This window comes from Heterocephalus glaber, unplaced genomic scaffold (assembly GCF_053883595.1).
Source record: "Heterocephalus glaber isolate CG9 unplaced genomic scaffold, H.glaber_assembly_v1.0 deba00001056, whole genome shotgun sequence".
NCBI classification, from domain to species: Eukaryota; Metazoa; Chordata; class Mammalia; order Rodentia; family Bathyergidae; genus Heterocephalus; species Heterocephalus glaber.
The window spans coordinates 201,843-227,555 of NW_028258182.1; the positions used below are offsets into that span (position 1 = coordinate 201,843).

The 25,713-nt window shown below is 40.0% G+C and overlaps 1 protein-coding gene and 1 long non-coding RNA gene across 3 annotated transcripts in view; one reads left to right on the top strand and one right to left on the bottom strand.

The window, feature by feature from the left end:
* Positions 1-584: 584 nt before the first annotated feature.
* LOC147828530 (uncharacterized) lies at positions 585-6,660 on the bottom strand. The gene is made up of 2 exons (XR_015450643.1): positions 5,707-6,660; positions 585-5,273 (listed from the first exon to the last, which is right to left on the bottom strand). It is a non-coding gene; the product is annotated as an uncharacterized LOC147828530 (long non-coding RNA).
* A 95-nt stretch (positions 6,661-6,755) lies between these two features.
* Arhgef28 (Rho guanine nucleotide exchange factor 28) overlaps positions 6,756-25,713 on the top strand; it is a 328,072-nt gene continuing 309,114 nt past the window's right edge. For both annotated transcript variants that reach the window (XM_021251666.2, XM_004874150.4), the window contains exon 1: positions 6,756-7,024. The gene's annotated coding sequence lies outside the window, so the exon portion shown is untranslated. The remainder of the gene's footprint in view (positions 7,025-25,713) is intronic.

Consider the following 25,713-nt stretch of genomic DNA (forward strand, 5'->3'; position numbering starts at 1 on the left):
TGTTAATCAGTTTCCTTCTGTTTATCATGGAAGATTCTTAAGGTTTTTTTTCTTTTAGCTGAGAATCTCTGTAAACTTACCTGCCCATCTCCCTCCTTAGAGTTCTGGGAGACATCTTTTTTTTTTTTTTTTTTTCTTAAATTCTTTTATTGGTGCATTTTAGGTATACAATACATTTACATTTATCTTTGAGTGGTTGTACCTGTACATGACGTATCTTGGTTCTTATTTTTTCCTCATTCCCTGTGAACCTTTCCGTATTTACAAAGACTTTGTTTCCATTTTTTCCTTTTCTCATAATTTTTCCTTTCCCTTCTTTCCTTTCCCCTTCCCTTCCCACTTCCCCTACCCCTTTAGACCTTTTCTTCCTATTTCAAATTATCGATTATTCATTTTAGTCATTTAAATCCTTATTTACACTTTCAGTTTCTCACACCAGAGAAACTATTTGGTATTTACACGTGTGTCCTATTTATTTCACTTAAGAGTATGGCCTCAATATGCATCCACTTAGCTAGAAATGTCTCTAGTTTGTCATTCTTTATGGATGAGTAGTACTCCATTTTATCAAAAAACCCCACATCTTTGCTTTTTTTTTTTTTGGTACCAGGGATCCAACTCGGGTCCTTGCGCTTTGCAGCAGGCGGCGAAACCACTGAGCTAAATCCCCAGCCCCTCTTCTTTATCCAGTTTCTAGTTGCTGGGCACTCGGGCTGTTTCCAAGCTTTAGCTATTACAAACTGTGCCACTATAAACATGGGTGCACATATATTGCTGTGGTATGATTCTTTTAATTCTTTTGGGAAGATACCCAGCAGGGGAATTGCTGGGTCAAATGGGACCTCTAGTCCTAGTTCTTTGAGGTATCTCCATACTGATTTCCACAGTGCTTGCACCAGTCTACACTCCCACCAGCAGTGGAGCAAGGTTCCTCTTTCCCCACAGCCCCGCCAGCATTTGTTATTGGTTGATTTCAGGATAGCAGCCATTCTTTCTGGAGTGAAGTGGAATCTCAGTGTTGTTTTCATCTGGATCTCTTGAATGACCAGTGATGTTGAACATTTTTTCTTAGGTTTATTTGCTGCTTTTACTTTTTTGTCTGAGAAATGTCTGTTCATTTCAGATGCCCAGTTTTGAATTGGGTCTTTGAATTTGGGGGGTCTGATTTTTTTCAGTTCTTTATATACTCTAGATAGCAGTCCTTTGTCTGAGGTACAGCTGCTAAAAATTTTTTCCCACATTGTAGGTTGTCTTCTTAGCTCTGTTGGTGATTTCTCTTGCAGTGCAGAAGCTTTTTAATAAGATGAGATCCCAGTTGTTGATTCTTTGTGCTAGTTCTCTGAGAGACATCTTTACCAAAGGACTGAGAATATAGTGTTTTCAAAATTGAAAACAGAAGCAATAACAGTAGAAATATTTTTGTATATCACACTTAGCATTGACTACCTAGGACTAGGTCTTTGGAGTTGGATTCAAAAGTTGCAGGATATTTAACTTTGGCTATTCAAAACTTCCTAGATGCATTTGTGGCAAGATTCCAAATTTAGGTCTTCAATTATATGTTGTGAGCCATCAAATATATCTGAATGAATTTTAAAAAGGTTAGTTAAAATATTTTTATAGACACCTTTTCATGTGGGGGGTGGCGGAAGACTGATTCATACTCATTTTATTTTTAGATTTTCCTGTCTTTTCCCTTCCTCTGTCTGCACTCTGTAAACAGAAAAACAGGATCTTGATCCTCTGCAATGAGTAATAGGTGCCCAAAGCTATACGTGCATTTTGCAGCTTGCAGATGACATCATGTACAGAACACTACAGCTTCATTCTCACCATCTGTCATGTCACCAGAAGTCTTAAATATAATTACAGCCCATGTGACAGTTGCACACACATTATTTCCCACATGCATAATCAGTGACTAGTTGTGCCACCCTAATTAAAATGGTGTTAGTATCTCAATTATCTACTCCAGTTTTTAAGGGCTTTTATTATGTAACTATGAAAACTTGCTTCAGGCTGGGATTTAACATGTTTGTGGCAGTGCTCAGCAGGTGTTAGAGGACTGGAGAAATGTGAGATAGTGTGTTGTTTTTTCTTACACCCCACTTCTGAACACTGATGGTGCACTTGGGAACAAAATTGCTGACTGATAGAAGATATATAGACTTATGGTGCTTTGGTGGCACATACAGTTGGACTGCCTTGTATAAGTTATACCTTGGAGATCAAAAAGGGGTCTTGAGTTAGTTTAAAATTTAAAAACTTGGCTACAGGAGGAAGTAACTTGAAGACATTTTGGCAAGAAAAAAACATAAGCAGCAATGTCAATTATCACTGTTCTAGAAAAAGTTTTGGGGGAAAACTCCTGCAATTCTTTGGATGGACCAAGCATAGGATTAACTGGCTTTTCATAGGTAGGCAAGTGATATTAACTAAAAGTTGGTTTCCTAGATATTTTGGTTTGGGAAGTTTAAACAAGAGCAAAGTAACTGACTATGAGTCATAAATCAGTTGACAAGTGGAAAGAAAAAAATGAGCCCAATCTAGATTTCAAATATTTCCAAGTCAGCCTTGTATTTCGAGTGTCAGGAACAGGAGGTCCCCTCTCCACTTAGAGTCCTTTGAAACAGCAGTAATGGAAGGGCTCTGAATCCATGCTGCCCAAGAGGATACTGCTAAGCACCTAGTGTTTGCTAGTATGAGCAAGAACTGAAGTTTTGATTTTATGAATTTATATTTAAATAGCCACAAATGGCTAATATTTCTGGTGGCAGATAGCAAAACCACCAGTCATTTTTGTTAGTGTTACTGTATTGATGAACAATGACGGCAATCTTCGTTAGCCATGAATGATTATATCTCAGTTTTTCAGACCAGATTAGAATTAGATATGAGATTTCATTCCTATAAAATAAAATCTCATCATTATATATTTTTCATAGAGAATCCCCTGAGAAATTTCTATGTGGACCTAAGTCTGGATGGTAAAGAATTGGGCCTAAAATAGGGTCAGTGTTACAAAGGAAACAAGAAATCCTGTGCCTCTCCAAAGACTGGTTCTGGAAGTGGGATAAATCTTTAGTGGTGGACTTTGAGGCCCTCACGGATGAGCTGAAGGGGAACAACTTTTTGTCAGTGGAGTATTCCAAGCGTTCTTAAATCACACATGGGAAATATTGAACTCAGTACTTATAGGGCCTGCTCCACCCAAGAGGCATATTTATAATCTTCCCAATATTTATATCTTGCTGACACTCATGTAAATATCAGTGTGCCAATATCAGCCACTACAGGGTTCCTGTGCTTTTCAAAAAATAGCTGCGACTAATGTGGGCCTTGAGAATAATGACTATTGTGGGCTTTGGACACTGTTGCCTTCATAGGCTCCTTCTTCTACATATAAAAATAAGTAAAAAATTAAAAACATTTCACTACTGCTTATAAAAACAAATATATTAATGCATATAGTAAAAATATTTTCTTGACCTAAAAGTTCATTTTTTTTTCTTCTGATTTTGATAGAAATGAAAACATTTTCATGGGCTCCTAAATGTAGTATGTACTCGCTTTGCCTAGTGGATAAGTTGACACTTTAGGGAAGACTTTATATTTATCACTGGCTAAAAATGGCCTATTCTTTTATACAAAAATAGAAAAACATGTATTTGTACATAGCTTGGGTTCAATAAATATTGATTAAAATATTCAGAGATATTAGACTTCTTTTTAACAAATGTGAATATTTCTTTGCCCACCCCATGTCCATTTTGAATCTCTGTTAGTTTGATACTGAGAGTTTGGTCCACAGATCAGAGGCCTGGGCAACACTGGAAGCTCGTCAGAAAAGCAGAATCTGCTCTAATACTAAATCAAAATCAACATTTTAACAAATCTTCAGGTAAATAATGTGCACATTACACTGAAGCACTGCTCACCTGTGATTCAAACCAGATTGTTCAACATTAGGGGCCATGGATGGGCTGATTTCCATCCATGTCATTGGGGGCTAGTCTTTGTCCTTCTCTCGTGCAACAAATTCAGTTCTTTTAGTTCAGCTGTTCCCAACTGTGATAGTTAATTGTGGTGTCAACCTGAATGGATTAAGAAAAGCCTATTGGATTAGTGGAGCATGGCTCTGGTGTATTAGGATGATTGACTTGTAAGCTGCAAACGAAGAGGGAAAATCTACCATAGATGGGTGGCATTAATCGTTAGGTTTAAGGGCTAGATGAAATAAAAAGAGCAAAATGAAATCTGCCCTTTTTGCTTTTTTGGAGGAGCTCAGGTCTTTACCATCACCTCTGGACATCTGGCTTTCAGTGAAGACTCTTAACTTTTTAATGCAGGTCCTTTGGCTCTTTTTTTGGAGGAGGGGTACCAGGGATTGAACTCAGGACCTTTCCTTTGGCTTTTTGATATGGACTTGGACTGGACTTTGTAGTGAGCTCTAGGCTTTTGATCTCTAACTGGATATTTTGACTATGTAGTGAACAGATGGCCAAACATCAAATTTATAGTTACTCACTTTTTGAGAATTATTGGCAAAAGAAATAGATTAAAGGGTAGGAAAGAATTAAATAGACAATATAATTCAGACTGATTATAATCCATCAAAGGAAAGTTTGAAAATGGTGACATACAGTTTTCCTTCCTGCATAACTGATATGATATGAAAGTTCAATTAAAAAACAAATATTAAATACTCCAATGGTGCCCTGTGCCAGGATTGTGGAGATTACAAGGGTAAGACATAGTCTTTGTCCTTGAAATGGCAAGTTGAAGAGAAGACAAGAACCTGTAATAGTCCAACGTATGACAGTATAAACAGGTGCTGCACAGTGTGATAAGGTCACGATTCTTTGTCAAAGTTCAGAGAGTGGCAGAAGCCAGGACAATGAAGGAAAGATTTATGGAGGAGGTCTGTCTAGAATGAAGTCTAAGGATGAAGGGAAAATGAATTGATTGTGACAGAGCTTAGCTGGGACACTGGCATAGTACTCACTAGGAAGTTGGAATTTTTCCAGCAGAATCGCCCACCTGGTCTTTTGCCGGCTGAATATTCCTTGGCTGTGGACTTCCGTAGTCTTTGTGATTTCTAAACAAATGCTGTCCCAGCCCAGTTCAGTGTTATCGAGTCCTGAGTGACCTACATCTGCAGCAGTGAAATCAATCAGATGCAGAGGGTTATTTACAAGATGGATGGTTCCCTGCCTCAGGCCTCACCGGCTTCTTTTAAGGTTGCTGGAGCACAGTTTGCTTCATGTTTGAACCTAGAGAAGTTGAAAGGCAAGTACTTATTTAAATATCGATTACGCTCAGCGCTTGAGAGAAGGCAAGAAAACTGCAGCTACTAAGTAAGGTTACATGTCCTCACATATAATCATGAAGAGAGTTTTACAATTACTAGTTTTGCTGGTTGATTTCTTTTTAGTGGAGAAAGGGTTTTGGGATAATAATATTTTGGGTTATAATATTTGTTCCTCTTCCCACATTGCCTAATGAGGAAAAAAGGAGGAAAAGAAAGAGAAGAAAAATACCTTAGAAAGATTCAAAATTGGCGCCGTGAAAAAGAACAACAAAGGCCTCTAACACATTACTGTTTTTAGCCAGTTTGGAAATCATTTTTGTGTAGTGTGTTGATTCAGCTAATGTCCAGTAGAAATTTTAATGCTGGAAGTATTATTTTGTTTGAAAATAACATACCTTGAAGTTTTGGTAATGGGCAGGACCTTCTTTGGGTTGGTAGCTTTGTGGGATGGAATCAGCTGAGAGGACAGTCCAAGTCCTGAGAACAATGCCACTGTCCGGTCCCTTCATCAAGAGCCAGTGGCAGCCTTTGCCCAGAACGGAGCTCAGGACTTTGGTCGCCACCGGCTCTCTCCTTCGTTAGGCTCCATATGAGCCAGGTGGGCTGGGAGGTGATGGTCAGGTGGGAAGGCTACTCCTTTATGGCTGGTGCCCTGGCGGCCAGCTTCCTGGGGCCACATCCCTGTCCCTTGGGCAACCGGTCTTCTGGAGGTTGGTAAAAGGGGACAAAGCAGAGACTCGAGGTAATTACAGAAAAAAATGGGTAATTTTATTTTTACCTTTAAAACTTCGATAAGCATCTTCAGTAAACATTTATGGAGGCCTGGTTGATGGAACACCTTCCAAATCTGGGGCTGTGCTCAGTTCCAAGTGGGAAAGCGTGTTGGGAGATAAGAGTTCCTCCACCTCGTTGTTCATTGTAAAAGTGGTTACGGTTTCCATAGCCTTTTGAATCATGCCGACTTTAGCCACCTGCACTCATAAACGTGAATAGTCGCAGCTTGCAAAGCTAGGGGCCAGGGGAACATCAGCCTCACGAAATAAGAGGGCGTCTGCTGGTTTTCAAATAATGCCTCCCATTGTAAGAGACCTGGGCTGTATCAGGTCGCGGGTGTGGTGGCTGTTGGCTGAGCACAGCCAGAGCCTCCCTCGGGCCTGGCACAACTCCTCTCAGGAGTGGACCGGCCAGCCCCTTCCTCCCGCGGCGCCAAGGCGTGGGGGCCCCGGGGTGGGCGGGCGCCGCCAGGAGGGTGCAGCCTGGCCCCGCTCCGGCGCTGCAGGCCCGCGCCAGCCTCGGCGCGTCCCCGGGCCGGGCCGGGGAGGGGAGCCCAGGCAACCGGCCGCGCCCCGCGGCGGGAGGGGCTGGCGGCGGCCGCGGCGCAGGGCGGCTTCAGGTTTCCTGAGGGAGCCGGTGTCGGGCGCGGCGAGCAGGCCTGGCCATGTGACACGAGCCAGCCGGGGAGGCGGGGGAGGGGGGTGTCCAGTGGCCGCGGGGAGGCGACGGGAGCGACACCAGCGCGACACCAGGACACCAGCGTGCAGCCGGGCCCCGCGGCTCCGCCCCCTCCGCCCGGCCCAGCGGGGCGACAGCCGGGCGTGTGGAGCTCGCGGAGAGCCGTCCCGGCTGCGGGCGCGGCGGGGCTGGGGCGCGTTCCGGGGCGCCCGGGAGCAGCGCCTCGCCTGGGCTCCGGAAGCCGCGGGGCTCCAGTTCCAGGTAAATGGCCCTCGGAGCTGCATCCTCCGCGATCCCTGCAGCCCAGGGCGGAAAAGTTTGTCCACCTGGGTCCGTGGGGCGCAAACTTTCTCCAGGGTCCGCGAGAACACCGGGGTCCGCAGAGGTGGGAAGGGGGAGCTGCAGTGTGCTGGGCGGCCGGAGGGGTGGGCGCCGCTCCCGGGCCCTCGAGGACGCAACAAGTGCAGCGGGCTATGCCGCCCCGCTCCGCGCCGCGGCAGCTGCGGAGCGCTGGGTTGCCTGGGCGGCCGGAGCGCACCGAGGAGGCGGGGGCGGCGACCCCTGTCGTACTAGTCGGCCGCGCTTGGGGACGGGGCCTGGGGGGTCAGCTCGAGCCCTAAGAGAGCCCGGAAAATACATTGCACGCCTGTGGCGAAGGGAGAGCCGTGAAGGCCGGGGTCCCGCCTTCTCATCGGTGCTTGTGCTGTGGGGTGCCGGGTGCTCAGAGCGATCCCAGATGCAGACCAAGGTCAGGCTCGGGACAGGAGCACTGACATTTATTTCTTGTGGAAACATTTGCTGTGTTTAAAAAAGCTTCTGTGGACCTCTTGGTTGGGATGGGCATCAGAATTCGGTGGGACTCCTTGCGCTTTTTTATGGATTTGTTTTCCCGTGGAATATGTGGGGTGTGGATGGCAGGACCCTAACCGTTGTGTGTCTAGGGCTTCCTAAAGGTCGTAATGACGGGCCTAGACTGGGGCTGGGAAGGAATACTTGCCTGTCCAGGACTGTGTGGAACTGATGCTCTGATGCTCCACCAGCTGGATTTCCAAGACAGTCCACTTTAGGGGCCCGCAGCCCGTTGGTTACAGCTGGTTGGCCCCAGGAAGGAGGTGACATCTGTGTCTGCCCAGCTTCTCCCTCCCTGACCCTTGCCTGACTTTCAGTCTCCACAGACCAGGAGTTTTGGAGTCTTACCACTAGATCACGCTTCTTGGGCAAAGAAATAAGAAAATAAGTGAGCTGCTTATACAGAGCTGATCATTTGAGGTCCCATATGTCCCTTGGTTTTCTGAAGTTCTGTCCTCTGGTATTTCTAGGCCCTGAAGCTGTCTAGGTCAGCAAAATCCTGTTTTCATAGCAGAAACAAATCAGACTTGCCGCTGTCAGATTCTGTCCCTGTCATGTCCACTTTGCACATGACAATTCAAGCAGAGTGATTATTTCACTTGGAAAGATTTCCATCTCTCAGCCCTGGGTTTTTAATCTAAAGGTTAATGCAAATAGGTATTTGCCTAATCTTGATAAATGGCCAAGCTGACCCCTTTGAGGTTTGGAGGAAAAGGAAGGAATGCTGTCAAAGTCATTGGAATTTTAATGCAACGTAGTGTTTCAGTGTAGTATTCTGAGATGGGCTTTATATATGATTATGTGCGCTCGTTAGTTTTGATTAAATAGGACTATGGATAGCATCACACTTAGTATTTAGTGGTCAGGGAAACTGAGGCGCAGAGCTAGTTATTGGGTGTGTGACTCAAATGGAGTGTCCTGGCAAATGGGAGAATGGAGAACAGAGACTCAGTGTTTGTCCTGCTTTTGACTGTTTTCTTCCTTATCAAAAGCACATAATCTGACTAATCAAGAGCAGGTTATGTAACCAAGGTGTCATTAAACTTTCCTGTGAAGTGCCGCTGTCCTCTAGGCATTAAGAAATACTTAAAGGTAAAGAAAGTAGTAGGGGGTAATAGTAATTGGTAAGGTTCTATGAAATTGCCCTTCTTGGTTCTTGGGTTTCACGCTTTTGTTTTTTCTTTCTAAATTATGTGAATACTGCAGAAGAGTTTGAAATATTTTCTGATTGTGTTGTTAGAATAAATTATTCTTGTGGTTAAGACTTAAATTGGTCAGGAATTTCAGGTGAGCTCTGACATATGACCTTTAATATACCATGTAAGAAAAGAAATGTGTTCTAAGAAGGAATTAAAGTAAATAGCAGACTATACTATTACTTTTATCCTAAGCATTCTGTACAAAATTGGTCACCACCCTACTGGAACTTAAGCTCTAACTTCAAGTCCTGCCATGGTTTAATGACCAAGTGTTGACTCCAACAAAAAAGACTGATGATATAAATCTTGGAAAACCCTTTCCCTACCGGGATGTGGTTAGGATGATTCTGAATAGAATATAAATTACTCTCAAACTCCCAGGCTGCCTATAATTTTATTATGTTTTAATTTACTGATCAGCTATGACAGGTCTGGTTTATGTAGGTTTTATCTAATTGCATTTGTGTTTGTGTTGCTTTTAAGGGAACACAGTAGTAGCTATGTGATTCCCCCCACCCTGTGACCTTAAATAAGATTTGTTATGAAGAGGTGAGCCTTGCTAGACAACTCCTACTGAGGGTGTGAAATTAAAAACAGTAGTACATTTGAAATGAGCAAATTTAGGAAATTCTGCCATGTTAGAGTTATACTGTAAATATTATGCCACTCTGTAGGGCTTGAGGCCAATCTCTTGCTTGGGCAAAGCTGGGCTGAGAGATATTTTTCTTACTAATGAAATGTAGATCAGATCTTGTGTCATAGGGCATTTTGTCCTAACTGGATGGGACTCAGTCATTTTGTCTGTTCTCCACCACTCTTGGTTCTTTTGTTATTATGGGATCCAAAAGCAGTTCTTAGAAGCTCAAAGCAATGTTACCTTGTTATTATGTCACTGTGACAATCTATCATGTGCTTCTATTTTTGTGAAAATTTCATCACTTACATTCATTCAACAAATATTTATTGAAGCTATTAGTGGTGGTGAACACCTTGTAAGCCCAGCACTCTGGGAGGCTGAGGCCTGAGGCAGGAAGATCGAAAGTTCTACCTAGTTCATCCTGAGCAACTTCTTGACTTAGAGAGATCCTGTTTCAAAATAAAGATAAAAGGTTGCAGATGTAGTTCAGTATGGGTTCCTTGGGTACTGCAAAAACAATAGCAACAGCAAGAATATACAAAACGTAAAACAAAACAAACACAAACAAATATTTATTGAAGGCCTACTGTGTGCCTGGCACTGCTTTTTCCTTTAATTATCTGGGCTGTTGATTTCACGTCTAAGGCAACACTTTACAGGCCTTAGAATTTTTAGCATCTGTGACATTTTCAGAGTAGTCTTTTGTATATTCTGCATTAAGACATCTGGCTGGTAAACTAAGTCACATAACTTTTTTATGTGAAAGTGTGTCTTAATTGATTCCTATTTTTCTCTTGAAATTTGATCTTAAGCACAGTTGTAATTTGCCCATTTGTACTGTTATGCCTTCTGGACTTCTTCTCCTGGGTAAACAAGATAATGAAGTTTGACATCATTTTTAATAGGAAGGATAGTGGAAAAGTAATATAATTGAACATTGGACATTTGTTCCAGTGATGTTGATTTTGAACACTTTTATTAAAAATGTATTTTAATTTTTAGAGATTTATTAATCTTGTCCTAGTATCATTTTTCCTCAGTTAGTAATAATTTTGGGTTTGATTTCTGTAGGAAGTTAACATAAAAGTAATATTCCTTTAAGAGCAGAAGAAAATGTACCTATGAGTGAGGGCAGAACAGGAGGAAATCAGCAGTGGTACCTTGGCTTTCTGCAGTGCTATGTCCTGAAGAGACCCTTCTGAAACCAGCACACAGATAAGCCTGCTCACTGTAAGGGACAGGCTTTGTTTGAGTGCTGTCACACGGTAATTTTGCCTTTTTAAATAGTAGACTTAAAATGTTAATATGTTTTATATAATTCCATCAAGTATACCCTAGACTTTCCCTTAAAAATGCAGGAGCCGGGCATTTAGCTCCATGGTTCCACCGCCTGTCTCCCAAGTGCAAGGTCCCGAGTTCTATCACGGGTACCAAAAAAGAAAAAAGAGAGAGATATATTGCATACTTTAATAAAAGGCATGGTTTAGCTCTTGAATTCACTATCAAACACTGGTGACCACATCCTTGTTGCTTAAGGCTTAATCCTTTTCTTCCATCATTTTATAATTTAAATAAATTATATTTCATGAACTCTTAACAAAGTGGCTTTGAGTGTGGATTTTGGAGCCAGATGGTCTGGATTAGACAGCCCTGACTTTGCCCAGGCTGTGTAACCACTCTCTATCTTTGGTTTTCTTTGTAATATGGGGATAGCAATAGTAACCTGCTTTATCAGATTTTCAATGAATTAATTTATAGAGGGCTTTTCCCATAGTGCCTGTCAGAGAGTGTCAGAAAGTGGTGGTGATTATATTGATAACTAATGGCAAATAAACACTCAAAAAGAGTAGTAGGACTGGGGTGTATCTCTGTAGTAGATATGTGGTTAGCATGCTTGAGGCCTTGGGTTTGAGTCTCAGCACACACACACACCACAAACAACAATGACAACAGTGATCACTGCAGCAGGTTTTTTTCTAGGTTTCAGAAAGCAGTGCAAATGTCAGCATGACCCAGGGGAAGTCACTCTAGGCTGGGAGTCCAAGGCAGGCATGGAGACCCTGGTGACTTCCCAGCTATGTAACCCTGGGCAAGTATGAACCATTTCTGCTCTTAGTTTCCTTATCCAGTAAAGCAAGAAAGATTAGACTTGAGGATCTCTGCAACCCTCTCAGCTTTAACCTTCTATATGGTCATGAAATTTGTAAGTGAGGAGAGCATTTGCCAATTTAGCTTTCCTGTGTGGTCAACATTGGCAAGAATGCACAATCTACAGGGTCAGTACTATGCAGGAGGCAGTTGTAAGCCTCTGAAGGAATGATAGGCCCTGACTGCTACTGGTACTGTCTTATCTCACCTGGATTACCAGTCAGCCGGCTGAAGTAACTTATCTTTCTGGACTTGGTCCAGGAAGATTTCAGACATGAAGGTCTAGATCTCATGTGGGTGGATCAGATGGCTCCCCTGGTCTTTTGCTTGAGAGTCCCTAGGTGGAAGAGGGTTGGTGTGGTTCTGGAAAAAAAGATGACAAACAGGCTGCTTGTTTCTTAGTTTCATGATAAAAATAAATTCTGGAGCAAAAGAAGTCTCCGTGAGGACTTCTAAGCATGGTGAGAACCAAAAGGTTTTCACTGGGTCACATGGTTCAGGCAAAGACTCTGCAACAAATTTCTGTCTTTTCCCTCAAGTGCACCTCTATTGTCTAGACACTGTCAACAGTTTTCCTCCTTTTCACTCTTCACCAGCTTCCTGGTTTGCTGTATGAACAAGTGTTACAGTTTCAAAGGTAGGAGGTGCTCAGTGATTAGTGAACCCATAGGTTATTTGCTTTGAGCCCTTAACACAGGATTTCAAGCCTCGTTGTTCATTGGAACCACTTTGGTTCAGAATCTCTCGGATGGACCTGGCAAGGTTTTTTTTTTTTTTTGGTACCGGGGATCGAACTTGGGTCCTTGCGCTTGCAAGGCAGGCGGCGGAACCACTGAGCTAAATCCCTGGCCCCTGGCAAGGTTTTTACAAGAGGAGGTTCCAGTATCTAGCTGGCTTTGATTGCCATGTTCCTCTTCGGTGTTTCTAGTATTCTGCATTGATCAGTGTCCATGGAAAGCCTGCCACTCCTCATGAACTCCTTTTATGCCATCAGTGTGCCAGCAGTGCTCTGCTGGCTCTTCTTGGGTGCACTACAGTTCTGTCAACCAGGCTGCTAACTGCCTGTAGAGTATGCTGTGCACAGTCAGCCCTCCATGTCTATGAGCTCTGCTTCCTTGGAGTCAGATGGAAAATAGAAAAAACAAATTTCATCTAGACTGAACATGTACAGATTTTTTTCCTTTAACATTATGCTGTAAACAACACTGGCTAAAAACTATTTACATAGCATTTACATTGAATTAGGTATTATAAGTAATCTAGAGATGATTTAAAGTATACAAGAGGGTGTGCATAGATTATATAAAATATTGTCATTTTATTTGATGGACTTAAGTTTTCTTGGGCTTTGGTCTTCATAGGTGTCCCAGCACCAACTCCTTGTGGATACTGAAGGACAGTTGTATTTCTAATTTCTTTTACTTTGTTCATGATAAGCCATTCCTCCTCTCAAGGTAAAATATGTTGTAATCCTCAAAGCCCAGCTCAAACCACTTTCTTTCTGAAACCTTCAACTAAATTAGTAGCAACGGAGGTATTTTCCTTTCTGAACTCCTATCACCCTATTGCTAGTACCTCATATTTATCCCGTGTCACCTGGGTTCATTGTGCCTGTGTGTAAATCTCAACTTTCCAACCTAGCTGCAGTCCATTGATGGCAGGGATCTTGATTTAGGCTACTTTGTAGGGAACTCAAAGAAAAAAATATATATATGTTGGTTGGTTAATTAGTTTGCTAATTGTCATCTCAAGTCCTTCTAACTCACAGCATCGCTGCAAGACTAGTGATGTTGTGTTGCTGTGCGTCAGGTATAGATTGCATTGGAAAATACTGGGGTGCAGGGAAAGGAAGGTCAAGGTTACTCCAGGAGTAGATGACTGGGCTTTCCAGATATAAAAGAAGCCTCTGTGGACTTCTCTAAGGAAGTGGTATCATTCTTCTGGAGAATGAATGAAATCTGAATCTTTGGATTCACAGAAACCTAAAAGATTTTGTGTAGTCTCTGGCAGATGCACGTTTTATCTGAATAGCGTAACTCAAAATGGGTGATCTATCTGTCCTTGAATACTTCCAGTGATGAGGAACTCATAACCATAAAGATAATTCCAGTCCATCTTTGGAAAGCTCAGACTTTTAAAAACAATTCCTCTCTGTACTAAGTTCATCATAGTTTTGCTGCTTGGAGATCATTCTGAATAATTTTTATTATATGATGGCCCTTACATTTTTGTTTTGTTTTTTGGTACCGGGGATCAAACTTGGGTCCTTGTGCTTGCGCAGCTGGCAGCGAAACCACAGAACTAAATCCCCAGCCCACATTTTTGAAAATTAATGACATATTTTGCCTCTGAGCTTTCCTTTGTTGAGCTTGGAAAAAACCCCTTGGGTTTCTTCAGCCTCTGTTAGGTGATACGATTTTAAATTCTTAACATCCTAAAAATGGAACCTATTCCAATCTGCTTTATTCTTAAAGTACAGTCCTTCCAGATGACCCTGGCCATGTGGAACACCATAGAATATCCAGCCTCACTGAGACCCCTTTCTTCTAGGCAAGGAATAAGCTTCGTGGCCAAGAGTAACAGGTGCAAATCAGAGAGACCAGTACACTCAGGGCTCTGCTACTTCTACATTTTCTTGCACAATTCCCCTTAAGTTTTAGTGTCAGTTTTTATGTGTTTCTTTCATAGATTGTTGTGAGAACTTAGTAAGGTAGTCTATGTAAATTGTAGAGCACAGAACCTAAGGTAGAATACTTCCTCAATAAACAGTAGTTTGTAACTATTATACTTCTTTATGGCGTTATTGATATTTGCAGTTCACAGTCATCTTAAAATTATAGTTTCTTTTTATACATATTGCTCCTGAGCTACATCACACTCATGGACTTTTAAAAAATTATTTTTTTAGTCTTATGAATAGAACTTAATGTCTTATGAATTTTTCTTTTACTTTCTTTTTTTTTTTTTTAGTACCAGGGATCAAACTCGGGACCTTGTGGTTGCAAGTCAGACAGCAGAACCACTGAGCTAAATCCCCGGCCCTAAATTTATCTTTAATAATATCTTAAATTTATTTCCCTGCATTTGACCATTTGTTCTAATCATTCAAAATCTTTTAGTTTGTTTATGAATTTATCATATTCACCACCACTTTTGGTTTAAAGTTATCCACAGGTTTAATACACTATTTTAATGACTTAAGAGTATTTTAAAAAACCCATTTTCTAGGCTGAGGTCTAAGGTAGAGCAATTTGGTGTGTATACAAACTTCAGATGGATGATTATTCATTTCAGGTAGAGTTGTTAAACTAAATCAACACTTATTTGGACCAGCATCTGACTCTAGATATATGCTATATTTACTTCACCTCTTCATTTACCAGACTACTAGCTTGTTATCACAAAATGAAATGGGTGGTTCTCAAGTGACTTATTCTTGGAGAACCCCCAGTGCCTCTATATGTATTCTCTGCTTCTCCTTTGTACCTGTACACCAGCCCTCTAATTACCTGTTCTACAGTCTCACCCAGGATCAAGCAGAAATGCCTGCTCTCTAGAATTTGTAGAATCTGCTCCTTTTGAAAATTGGAATAATATGTGCCTGACTCCTGTAATGAATCCATCTAACATTCTTCACAGCCTCTGATAGATCATGGTTAGGAAATCTCATCAGATTCTTTTCCTATCCTGGCATGTCCAGATGCCTGAAAATTCTTCCAGATAACTTACACTCCTTTACAATCAACTTTCTCACTTAAAGATGTTCTCTCCTCTTCAATTGAAAAATCATTTTCCTTTAAGCAGAGGCAAAATCCAAGTAGATTTAAGAGGAGTTTTCCTTATTGACTTATCATTCTTCTATACTTTGTCACCAGTCCCAAGCAGATGCATCCCTTCCTTGACACTGTGGCTTAAAAATAAATTGAAAAAAGCATCTTACTATCCTAAACTTTTTGGAAAACTTCAGGTTGTTTGGACCTTTATTCTGTCTGAGAGCACAACTCTTGAGAGCACAACCCCCTTTCCATTTGTTCTTGAAAAGGGGCCAGGAAAAGGGCAAAAACAAAGCCATTCTTTTTATTTGTACAAGTGCAAACAGTCCAAACCCAAGAATCAGGTTTTACTTTAATCGTGAACTCACTGAATGCAATAATCTCTTTGTCTCCATAGCATCAGTATCTTTCCCAAATAGGAGGTTTTTGGTCATTCTGTGAAGAGTGACGTGTTTAAAGGTACTGGTTTCATTGATTGTTACTAAGGTTTGGTGGAGGTGGAATTTGGATGGGGTGGAGTGGTGGAGGAATGAAGATCCAGGCTTATCGTTCTATGGAAGAGCACAATGTGTCTTCCTTTTATTCTCCGAAAGCTACTGTCATGTATAAGATGCAACTCTTCTAATTCTTTAAGTGTTACCTTTCACAGAGTTGCCAAGCTTGCAACTTGTCAAAAGTTCTCAGCAATGGATTTCTGGTTGTTGCTTTTATACCAGTTATTGTAGCCCCCTAGAGACTCAGGAAGTTTCCTACCGGCCACTCCCTATTCCTGGAGGCAAAGAACAACCTACAGAGCCTATTATGAATGCTTTAATAGGGTTTTAATTTATTGATTCTCAGGGGGAGTAAAATAGAAGCATTTTTCTTCAGTTGTGTGCTTGTGATATTAAATTATTACACAAAGTACTTGTATACTATTTTCTCATTTGATCTCCAGAGATACTGATAATTTGCTCATTGATAGTAAAACAGTGTCAAGGAATTCTTGTTATTTTATTCAAAAGGTCATGAGTTAGAAATTTGTTTATTGTGAGACAAAGGTCTCATGTCCTTTGATTCTCAGTCTTCTTCTTTTTTTTGATTTTTTTTCTTAGTCTTCTTATACAAACGTGCTAAAATCTTTAATAAAAAGGTGATAAACATTTCACCCATAGATAACTTAGGTTATTTTCTTCATAGTTACAGAAAATCTTAGGTTAACTTTTCACTTGGGTTGAGCTAGGGGAAATTCAACTTTATCCTGACCAATTTGAAGAAAATATCTTGATAGAATGCTAAGTGGAATTTTGATATTGGTTTATTTTAAAATTAAAAATTAAGAGTAAGATTTTTTTTCTTCCTTATTCATAGTAGGAATCTTTATCTTTTTTTTTTTTTTTGGTACCAGGGATCGAACTCAGGTCCTTGCGCTTGCAAGGCAAGTGACGGAACCACTGAGCTAAATCCCCGGCCCAGGAATCTTTATCTTTATTAGCTGTTACTCATCAGGTATTTGTTCAAAAAGGTGTACAAGCAATAACAGAAATTAGAAGTAGGTGAGATGTCTGAATTTAAATGAATTTTAAAACAGTCTTTACAGTGTGAGTTGGAATTGATTGCTGGTGTTTTGTGCCACTCATTGTAGCTGGATAATAGATTGTGTCCAAGAGGAAGGTTTTTAAAATATTATCAGTCTGGTATAGCAAAGGTTGGATCAGAAGTGGAGTTTGGGTTGAAATCTTACACTGTCCTTGATATGTTGGGTGGGTCATGTCACCTCTCTGGGCCTTGAATCTCAGCTAAAACCCAAGGAGTTGAGGGCAGCCCATCCTCATGGTGTGTTTCAGCTTTCAAGTTTTGTTTCTCCTTGGAGGTAAAGATGGTATGTTAAGCCTCCTCAGGTTATGAGCATTATACTTGGTTTCCAGAGCACATTCACAAGCTTGACTGGCAACATCTGGGTGAAGTTGCTCAGGAAGCTGAGTTTGAAGATGGTGTTTGAAGCTGAATTTGAAGATGGTGGTTTCGTCTTTACAGGGAGAGATGATTGCTAATACTCTGAGATTACCCAGTCACAGCAGCTCATGTTGTTATTGTCAGAATACTTCTTAAGCAGTGAGGTGGAATCAGCCAGTAATAATCTAGTAATTATTTTTAACTGAATTCTAAGATGACTGAAATGAGTATTAATTTATTTTAGCTGATAGAATTTAATGTACCTGACTCAATTTAGGTTGGGTGGAGAATATTTCTTGAAGCGTATGACATTTTTGATAAATGTCAACTCTCAGCTAACATAAGAATGTTTATAATGGTTCATTCACTCTCTCTTCCCCCTTTTCCCTACCTCCACACCACCTTTCTCTCAAGGAATGTGGTGGATTTGCCTTCTGTTTGATTTTTCAAAAACATTTTTTGTTTTCCAAAAGGTAGGACAAAGCTCTAAAACCTTTAGTACTGTATATGATGTGGTTCTAGGCTACTAATATTAAAGAAATGTGCTTATGAAAAGCTCACATTTTTAAAGCATGACATTCCTCCACCTTTCATAAAACCTCAAGAAAAAAATATCCTATTGCATATTGGTGATTTGGACCTTGGGAATCATTTTAGTTGAGATTTTTACATGCTGTGTTTAGAGACTGTAAGCCCTGTAAGCATCCAGTAGTTCTTTCCGAAGCTTTTCTGCTTCAGGGAGTTTCAGGGCTTCTGTTTGCTTTTGAGTCTTCATTGCATTGGGTTTGCCCAGGAATTCCTAGGAGGCAGGCACATGCTGGGTGCTGGGGGAATCAGCGATGAGAGACTTCCATGTAGATCTTAAGGAGTTCTCAATGCTGCAGAGCCAGCCACTATGACAACCAATGCGTACATGTTAATGTGGAGATGGTGTGGGCAGGGTGCTCTCAGAAGCCTGAGAGAAGATATTTTTGCATAACCACACTTGGTATGATAGAGATCAAAGTATGGTTTAATTTTTGCCTCTTGTTACAGCCTTTCAAATGTAATCTATGTGTCTGCTTCAGTGATGATATAAAAGCAAGAGTGAATTTAAAATATAGCCATCGAAATGAAAATCTGTGTACTTCATGTTAGTTCAAAAATGTTATTGGAGGAATATCTTTCAGGTGTTAGAATTCAATCACAAATTGGTTTTTTTTTTTTGTATATCCTTTTATCGGTACATTTTAGGTGTACAACATAATGCCATTTATCATTGGAGATATGCACCTTTACACACTCTCTTGGTTCTTATTTTTTCCCCCTTCCCCTGCCCTCCCTTCAACCCCTCCATCCCTCCCTATTTACAAAGTCTTTGTTTCCATTTTTTCATTTTTTCATATTAATTCCATTCCCCTCTTTCTTTTCCCCTAGCCCTCCCACTTCCCCCTCCCCTTTGCCTCTTTTCTTCCTATTTCACCTTACCTATTATACCTTTTAGTCCTTATTTACACTTTCAGTTTCTCACACTAGAGAAACTATTCGGTATTGACACATGTGTGTCCTGTTTATTTCACTTAAGAGTATGGCCTCAATGTGCATCCATTTAGCAATAAATGTCTCTAATGTCTCATTTTTTATGGGTGAGTAGTACTCCATTTTATTAAAAAACCCACATTTTCTTGATCCAGTCTCCAGTTGATGGGCATTTGGGCTGCTTCCAAGTTTTAGCTATTACAAACTGTGCTGCTATGAACATGGGTGCACGTATATCACTACAATCACAAATCTTACACTGCCTTAAAACTTGTCTTTTGGATACATGTAATCATTTGTTAATAATTTTTAAAAATCCCTTGCAAAGTTGAGCTTGTAAACAAATTGAACATTTACAGTAGCTGTTTGGTGACAAGGAAAGCTTAGATATTACTAAACAGAAAAGATTGTTCTTGTGTATTACAGTTTGTATGGGCTGGAATGTGAGTCAGTGGCAGAATGCTTGCCAAGCATGGGAGAGGTCCTGGGTTTGATCCCCAGCAGCACAAGTACATGTGTATGTGCATACACAGACATAGATACACAAACAACAATAACCTAATTTGTTTTGAGTTATTTTGGCAATGTTTATAATAAATTTCTTTATTAAATTTGTATGGAAAAATCTAGTTTTATGTATAATTACTGTATCTACTAGTAGACATGAGAACTGAATCAACTTTATAGAATTCTGGAAATGTCTGATAATGGTCCTGCTATTTCTCTTGTTATGCATTGTGGTACACACCTGTAGTTCCAATACTCAGAGAGGCTGATGCAGAAGGATTGCCAGATTCAAGACCAGATTGGGCAACTTAACAAGACCCTGTCTCGAAATGAAAAAATTTAAAAATGGGCTGGGGATGTGGCTCAGTGCAAAGGACCTGCATTCAATCCCAAGTACAGAAAAAAAAATTGATTCTCATGTTGCTGTTGTTGAGGGGCAGCTCTTCAGCCCGCAACTCTGAATTACACTGAAGGCCACAGTTAAAACCAAAGCTAAAGCAGGAGGTGTGTTATGTTGCATTACAGAGCATTATGTTGCCTTAGTGACATGAAAGAGTGCTGTTGGGAACACAGTGAGTGCATGCTGGTTTCTATGTATTTTGGGGCACAGGGTGATTTGAACAGCTTAGTACTTAAAAAATGAAATCCTCCTGTGTCATAATTGAACATCACTAAATTTACAGAGCATTTAAAGTCACACAGTATTTAGAAGATACTAATTGAATGAATCACCAACTCATGTGTTGTTTTGACAGGAAGTGTATCATGTCTCAATAATTTCCTTAACATTTTTTTCTGCCAGGTGCCTATTTTCTTCTTGTTGTTAACTTATTCCCTTAGAATTCCAAGTATGTGGTTGGTTTTCCTTAATGATACACTTTCATGGTTCTTTTTCCTTTTTTCCCCTTCTTTAGAGCAGCCAGTGCACATTTATTGTACGTGAGCAGCTATTTCAGAGGCTGGTGATGTCCAGCCAAGATACCTTTGTCTGGGGAGCAGATCTTTATGGCCTCAGCACACAGGATTTTACAAAGTAGGTTGAAAATGTGCCTGTTGACAGGTCATATCTAAGCTCAAACTTAACTGAAATATTGTTCTCACCTATGGAGAGATTAAAGAAGATTTCATTTTTCTACTTTTTGTGTGTGTATCTCTCCATACACATGTGTAATTAAGCAAAAACCTATTTTTTACAGTGGGTGTTTGTTACCTTGAAATAAAATAAATTAGGAACCACTATTTTTCTAAATTAAGAAATTACACAGATGTGTTCCAACAGGCATTTATAACTAGTTCAGAAACTTGTGCAGCTGTTTGGAATATTTGTGTGTTTGCCTTTGGATATTTGGGTCTTATTTTTCTGACTAGTAAGAAACTGTGTGTATGTGTCTATAAATTTATATATGTGTATATATATATATAAAATCATAATAAAACACTTTGCAAATTCTGTTGATTTTTATAAGTGAGTCATCATCCCATGGCCTTTTATAGTTCGATTTATTTTTTGTGTGAATGATTTAAATATAGTGATTTACTAACTAGGATAAGTTTGGGTTTATATCCCCTATATATCTTTTTTTTTTTTTTTTTTGGTACCAGGGATAAAACTTGGGTCCTTGGGCTTGCAAGGCAGGCGGCAGAACCACTGAGCTAAATCCCCGGCCTGTATATCTTTATTGAAAATAAAGTTGTCACATTTTGGGTACAAACATATAGTAATTTCTTCTATAAAAACACAGTATTTTTTCTGCCATAATCCTTCCCTATTTGTAATGTGGGCTTACATAGTATAGATAGTGAGCATTACTTCACTAGACATTTGAAGAAGTATAGCTTTGTTGTGTATCCCATGTAACACTGGAGATTATAAGTAATTTTAAGAAGATATACTTGTGAGAGTTGACATTTTTGTAATTAGAGACAATCCTACTACTCAACATCAGTATAAGGTTTAAATTGCAGCCAAAATTAGCTTTCTATATTATGTTGTAAGTGACGTTACCTAGTCCTTAGTTTCCTCATCTGTCCCCATCTGTGATTCTGTGATCAACATGCATGTATCACAGATTAATAGCATGTATGATATGAAGAGCCCTTAAGTAAGTTAAACAGACTTATTAAGCAAATTTCATGTATCTGGATCAGAATGCCATTTAAGTATCAGCTTGGCAGGGCTTTGATATTTACAGTGCAAAAGAAGATTTCCTCGAGTAAAGGTCAAATGGTCATATACTCTGTTGAAACAAAACTTTATTGTATATTACTAATGCAAACAAAGTTCTAAAAAAAAGGAAAAAAAGAAAAATTATTCTCTCTACAAATCAACCAGCTATGGATTCTCTGTAAGTCAGCCAGCTAGGATTTTATTTATTAATGGGCTACTTGTGTTTAAAATGTAAATAATCTAAAAATGTGGAGTCTCAAAATTAAACTTGAGGTTAGAGGTACAAACCTAGTTTAACTTTAGATGAGTGTTTACATTCCCCAGTTTCCTTACCTATGAAACGAACAACACCAGCCCTCTAGGCAAAGCTGAATAATTTGCTGATCAAATGAAGTTATAGATGGAAACACTTTGAAAGTTTAGATGATATATAAATATAAAACCAGAAACTGCAGCTCCATTTTCAGAAAGTTATTTATGGCTTAGGTTTACTATTGCTGTAAATACAAATATGGAGAAACAGTGAATGTGATAAGCTGGTACCATGCCAGTTCCTAAATCTCTTTGTTAATTTAACACTTCTGCATTTAAGTAATGTGTAAGAAAAATGTGGAGCCAATTCAAATTAGGGGAAGAAAGTCTCAAAGAGGCCTGTTGTGTAAAAAAAGGGACTGATGAGTGCCTGTGGTCTCGTAGGAATCCCTAGTTCTGTATTCATGGTCACAAAGACACTGTTCTTATTTTCTTCCACTGTTTAGCTGAAGTATAAAGCCACTTGAGAAAAAGCATTTCTGAGGCATTTTATTAGGCCACAAATCCCCCTTTCAGGAAAAGTAAGTTACCACCAAAGACATTTTGTGTGAGTACTTCTCTCATATGTTGGTGGGATGTGTGCATTTAAAGGCTTGCCAGTGCTGGCCTTGCTCTTCCATTGAGAAATCCACAGTTTTATGGACCTGAATCACCCAGTCTCTTCTAGTTCTTCAAACCTGGTGACTGAAAGACCCTTCTCTTTTGGATTGGTCGGCATAACGAAAATGTGATGGTAAGGTAAAGAAAGGTTTTTGCTGATTTCTTCTGGATTTAGAGTCATGCTGAATTGTAACAGTACAGTTAAAAAAATCAGTTGCTCTGCCATATTGGAAATGTTTAGGGCTCAATACCTTCTACTCTTCTGGAGTCTTGAATTTTTGTTGTCTCCTTGGTAAGGATCTGGCTCCTTTATACATTTAAAAAATTTTTCCTGTCTAGATCTTATCTTCTGGGTTTGCATGGTATCCCACTGCAGAAGATAGGGATCTCTAATGATTTGACTGGCCTGTGAACATCCTTTCACACTTGTAAATGTGATTCTTCCTTGGTTTAGTCACCCATCTGAGCATTTATTCCAGCATTTGGGGACTGTCGTAGGGAATATCTTGTGTCATCTTCATCAGCTATTGAGAACTAATTTGGTTTGGAGTTCTAGAGTTTGATGTTAATAATGACTATGATGATGACCATTTATCAGCTGCTTTCCCTTTTTTAGGCCCTGGGCTTGTGTGCTCATGCAGTTTATTTTTAATTCCTATGACAAGCATACTGTGTGTCTTTGTTTTTCAAATGAGGGAGTTAAGAAGCTGCTAGATTAGGAAATCTACCCAGGTCTAATAGTTTGCATATTGATCCCTGGTCTGGATGACTCTAGAGCCCTTCCTCTCTATGGTTTTCCGTGGTATTGTTGAGTAGTTCCTTTAGAAATAGCTTGCCAACAAAAGTATTCCAGGTTTCTCTTGCTTCAAACAAAGAATTGGACAAGCCAAAACTGTGCCAAAAGTTTATTTGAAAAAAGAGATGAAGGGGTAAGGGAAAAACTAGCTCTGTAGAGCAAACTTGGGCCAAACAATGAGAGAAAAGAGAAAAAAAGCAAAAATAAAACTACATCCTGGGACAGGGAGACCCAGGATGGGCTACTGTGAGGAGTCATGATAGCGAGCACCTCCTGGTCCAGTCTTCTTTGTGCCATTAGCATCTGGTGGGAATGTGAGAGAAATTCTTCATAGGGGTCCCGATAATCATCTGGCACAGTCCTGGGATCTTGAAATTGACAGGTCCCACCCACTTTTCCAGCCAGCTTTGCCACGCTCTACTTCCTATGTCAATGGGGTCGCTGCAGAAGGCTAGGAGGGCAGCATAGCTTGTCCAGATGTAAAGGAGACCAGAAGATGTTATGGCTTACTTGTCAACTAGTCCAAAAAGTTTTCACTGACTATACATTTTCAAATATCTTCATAGTGGAAGTAATTGCCTCATCTCTTTATACTTGGTACAGTCTGTGTAAGACACCTGTCTGTGTTTGAGAATCTGGCTTATGTAGTCCCCCTAAATTTTTCCAAGTAAAAAAAAGAAGTTAATTCTTTTTAAAATCTCCCCTCAAGCTCATTGGCTATTCAGTTGTCGAACTATGATTTCTCCAAGCTTATGGCTATGTTTTGGAAGAAAAGTTTCAGAAAAGGTGCAATATCCTCGACCCAAAATTCTGACCTTATAATACCTGTGCTCTCTTCTCAGCATTTTTAACCCATCCCAGGGATCTGTTTGCATTTTAAATGTGTTTTGAACTTGAAAGTGATTTCTCAATCAGTTACTCTCAAGGATTTATCCTGTTTACTTTTGTTCCACTCTCTACCACTGTGCACTTGTTTTTTATTGACCTTGCCTCTGTCCCCTTGGGTCTCTTAGTTTCCAGTTGTATCCCAAGGACAGTTGGACATGCTTCCCTCTTCCAGCCCTCAGGCTGTAGGGATCGGGGTGTACATCTTCTGTAGGGAATTCAAAAATACTTTAAAAACTGATTTAAGTCATTCAGTCACATTCCAGCAATTCAATCAATATCTGTCATAGTTACTGTTGCTCAGAAACAATCATCTGTTGCCCTAAGTTCTGAAACACTGGTGCCATCACTGTTGCATTTAATAATATCTGTGCACATTTCAAATTAGCACATTTTAATGAGTTATCCTTTAAGACTCCATTGAATTCAATTGGAGTTTAAGTCTGACAACTCCCAGGTATATATTTGGGCCCTGCACGTACTACATAGCTCGTTCTGAGAATAAATTCACAAAGGTTTGGCTTGCCATGGGTCCATTTTGTGTCTGATCTTTGTAGCACTATTTGTCACTGTGTTTAAACAACAGGTTTGAAATAAGCAATGATAAAACAGTGATAGTAAAGACCAAAAACTGAGCTTGAATTGTTATAGATCTGCCATTCTGAGTTTATGTATTGAGCACGGAAAATGGTGAAGCAGAGTGAGAGCTGTGAGGTTTAATATTTTTTTTCCAAAGTGAAAACTTGAATCATGCGGCATCTTACTGAATTTGAATAGCTCTCAAATTGGAATTTAATTTTAAAAATATTTTAAAACTAAAAGATGAGTGAAGAAAACAAAGGTCACATGACTAGCTCAATTTAGGGATTGCCTTCATTTTACCTTTGGAGATATTTAAGAGCTTTGTTGACATTTGCATTGTTACTATTTTCTACTGGCCCAACCATTCATATATATATACATATATATATGTGTATATATATGTATATATATATGAGATAATATATATCAATAAAATCTTCATTGCATTTCTTTTCTGGCCATTATTACTATGGATTTCCTTTTAAGACTATTACTGAAAATTCTTTTGTCACCTAGAGGGTATGAAGCAACTCACCCATGTAGGTATGAGATGTACTAGCATACCATGGTGGGATCACTCTAAATGTCACTGTTTTCCCACTGATTATGATCTGTGAGGTTAGTGAGAATCTAGGTTCCAGATATGTATTTGAATTAGCAGGCCCCGGGTTAATTTCTGTGGAAATCTTCCTGCCATCTCAACTATGTTCACCTGTGGTTTTGGCTTGGGCTGCTGGAAAGGCTTCCTAACCACAGACCCTGTTTCCAGACTTCCCTCTACCTGTCTGCATTCCCCATCTTCCCCTAACACCATGCATAGTCCTCTCTGTTCTCAGAGTGAAGTTTCTAAAGCACAAACCTGACCATGCCAGCTTTCTACTTAGACTCCTCCTCCCTTGGCTCCTCATAGTCTTTGGTTCTCATGACCTTTGGTGGTCTGGCTTTGGTGTTCCTGTTTGACCTTGGCTCTGCCAGGGAGATCTCCCCCATCCCCCTGAACACACCTGGCTGCTTGCTTTTCCACCTTTGCACTTATTATGGC